This window comes from Chenopodium quinoa, unplaced genomic scaffold, assembly GCF_001683475.1.
Source record: "Chenopodium quinoa cultivar QQ74 unplaced genomic scaffold, ASM168347v1, whole genome shotgun sequence".
Taxonomy (NCBI): domain Eukaryota; kingdom Viridiplantae; phylum Streptophyta; class Magnoliopsida; order Caryophyllales; family Amaranthaceae; genus Chenopodium; species Chenopodium quinoa.
This window is the reverse complement of record NW_018742517.1, coordinates 24,283-27,960: the sequence shown is the minus strand read 5'-3', so window position 1 is coordinate 27,960 and position 3,678 is coordinate 24,283.

Sequence of the window (3,678 nt, the reverse complement as noted above, 5' to 3'; positions counted from 1 at the left end):
GCGTCTCAAATTGGGGACCATTATCAAAAACCATAGACATGGGAACCCCGAACCGAGTGATGACGTTTTTCCAAATGAATGAAATTACATCTTTCGTCTTGATTCCCTTTACAGCCTCCGCCTCTACCCATTTAGTGAAGTAGTCAACGGCAACAAGTATATACCTTCTGCCGCCTGTAGCAGGCGTATATGGACCCAGAATGTCCATGCCCCACTTAGCAAACGGTAGTGGGCTGTGAATAGTAGTGAGGTCAGTAGCCGGACGGTGAATTAATTTGCCAAACCTTTGGCACTTGTCACATTTTTTCACCATCTCCATTGCATCTGCTTCCAAAGTAGGCCAAAAGTAGCCCTGCCGCCTTGCCCTTTGAGCAAGCATCCTACCACCTATATGGGAAGCACAGAAACCAGAGTGAAGATCATCTAGTATCTCTCGTCCCTTTTCAGGAGTAACACACTTTAAGAAAGGTTGAAGGTGCCCCCTCTTGTGCAGTTCCCCCTGTATCATTTCAAAACAGGAGGCTCGTTTTTTCAGTGATGCCGCCTGTTGAGGATCATCCGGCAGTGTACCGTTTGTCAGATATGCCCTGATTGAATCCATCCAGGTTGAGCTTCTGTCTAGAATTCCAATAGGATTTTCCTCGATGCTTCTCTTCTCCATTACTTCCCAAAACACAGTTCGAGGAGTATCGGAGGAGGCGGATGATGCTAATTTCGAGAGTGCATCTGCCTGGTTGTTTTCTGATCTCGGTACTTGGATCAGATGGAAATTCTCAAGGGAGCCGACTGCTTGTCGGACCGCCTGTAAATATTTGATCATGGCCGGATGTGTTGCTTCGTATTCGCCATTGTACTGACTCACTATCAGTTGTGAATCAGAACAGGCGTCTATTTTCCTTGCCCCGGCCGCCTTACACATGCGGATCCCGGCTAGTAAAGCTTCATATTCGGCCTCATTGTTTGAAGCCTGGAAACCGAAGCGTAGAGCATACTCGAACCTGTCGCCCTCTGGAGATTGACATACGACGCCTGCTCCACAACCGTTTGAAGTAGAGCTTCCGTCCACATATACCTTCCAGACTTGGTCTGGAACTTGAGAGTCAGGAGGACGAGTCATCTCTACAATAAAGTCAGCAAAGGCTTGCCCCTTCACTGCTTTTCTAGGCTCGAAAGTAACTTCGAGACTGCATTTCTATGGCCCATTTGATCATTCGTCCGGAGGACTCCATGGTGGTAAGGGGCCGTTTGATCGGTTGGTCGGTATACACGACGACTGCATGTGCCAGAAAGTAGGGCTTCAATTTTTTAACAGCCATGAAGAGTGCAAGACCAAATTTCTCCACTAGGGGATACCTCAACTCGGCATTTTTCAGTACGTGACTGACAAAGTAGACCGGAAGTTGACAGCCGTCCCTTTCAGCAAGGAGCACCGCGCTTAACGCATGATCAGAGACGGCCAGGTACATGTAGAGATTTTCCTTGGGCAAAGGGCTGACCAGCCTTGGCAAGGAATGCAAGTGAACCTTTAATTTCTGGAAGGCGGCCTCAGCATCCGGCCCCCATTCAAACCTTGCCTTTTTCTTAATTGCCTGGAAAAAGTATAGGCATTTGTCGCCTGATCGGCTTAGAAATCTTCCCAAGGCCGCCAGACAACCTGTTAACTTCTGAACCTCTCGGACGGTACGAGGCGACTGCATGTCAATGACCGCCTGTACCTTCTCAGGTTTCGCCTCTATTCCTCTCTGGTTGATGAGGAATCCGAGAAATTTCCCAGACTCAACTCCAAATACACATTTCTTGGGATTGAGCATGACATGGTGCCGCCTGAGTGTGGCGAAAGTTTCTCGGAGGTCCGTCAGATGATCTTTCTGAAGTTTAGTCTTAACAATCATATCATCAATGTATGCCTCGACGTTTCTCCCAATCTGATCAAAGAACACTGTGTTTATCATTCGTTGGAATGTAGCCGGGGCATTCTTAAGACCAAACGGCATGACCGTATAACAGTATAATCCCTGATCAGTGACGAAGGCCGTCTTCTCCTGATCTTTCTTCCACAAAGGAATTTGATGAAAACCAGAATAGGCGTCCATAAAACTCATCAAGGCATGGCCGGCTGTTGAGTCGACCAGGTTATCAATTTTGGGCAGAGGGTAACTATCTTTGGGGCACGCCTTGTTCAAGTCTGTGTAGTCTACACACATTCGCCAGGTGCCATTCGGCTTTTTAACAAGTACCACATTTGCAACCCAATCTGGGAAGTAACATTGCCGAATGAACCCTGCATCAAGTAATTTTTTGACTTCGGCGGCGGCCGCCTGACCTCTTTCTTCACCATGGTTCCGCTTCTTTTGCCGTACCGGCTTCTTTTTCGGATCCACAGCGAGTTTGTGTACTGCCAGATCAGGACTAATGCCTGGCATTTCATGGACTTCAAATGCAAAGATGTCCTTGTATTCTTTCAACAGGTTGTGAAAGTCATCACCAAGGTTTCTCAGAGCAGTCGTCCCAACTTTGACTGTTCGGTCAGGGCGGGAGTCGTCTAATATCAGGTCCGTATGCTCACCAGCCGGCTGAGGGCGGAACTCATCCGACCGGTCCTCTGCCAATGATTGCTATTTTCTTGCCTTTCTGGCGGACTCTGTCTGGGACGCCTTTCTTTTTCTGTCGCCTGTTTCTTGAACAGGCGCACTTTCCTTGACATTGTCAAGGTCTGTTTTTTCTCCACTTGACCCAGTGGCCTTAGCAGTGGGTTTGACATCCGAGAGATAGCACTCTCGGGCCATCCTCTGATCTCCCCTTAGGGAGCCGACTGTTCCATTGTCCCTTTCAAACTTAAGCAGCATAAGTGACGGGATTATAACAGCCCTGGCACTATTCAGGGTTGGGCGACCCAGAATCATGTTATAGGCAGAGAGTTCCTCTACAACTAGGAATCGGACTAACATGTGTCGTCCTTCCCCTTTTTCGCCCAGGCGGACGGGTAGATCAACTCGTCCCAGTGGGTGGACGACTCCTCCTCCAAACCCTATTAAAGGGTGGGAGGCCGGATGTATGCAGTCCGTCTGATATTTCAGTTTTGACAGACATTTGCTGCTGATGAGATCTGAAGAGCTCCCAGTATCTATGAGGATTCGACCAACTCTCTGGTTGGCCACTTTACATTCAATAACGAGAGGGTCGTCATGCGGCCCCCTTATTCCTCCTAGATCCTCTTCAGTGATGACAATCTCAGGAAATGTATATTTGGACGGCCGTTCTTGGTGAACGGAATTTACACCTAACCGCCTTATATTATCTTTGTTGCCCCTAATAGTGGGGCCGCCTCCTGAGAAGCCGCCTGCAATGGTGTAGACGACTGCATCATCTGTATCGGAACTGTCGGCCTGTTGATTCTTTTTGGCCGACTGCTTTTTTGAGGAAGTATTCCCCGTAGATTTCTTGACATAAGTGTCAAGATCACCTTGATCAGCCAAGCGGTCTAGGTACCGCATGAGACTAATGCAGTCGTTGGTGTGATGACCAATGTCATCATGATAAGCACAGATTTTGTCTTGGTTCCGGTTGCTCGCAGAACCCTTCAGGTTTCTCAATTGAGAGCCGTCCCTTTATTTCTTTTAGGATAAACTGGTTATCCTTGTTAAACACATACTTTGGGGAGTATGGTTTGAATTCCTT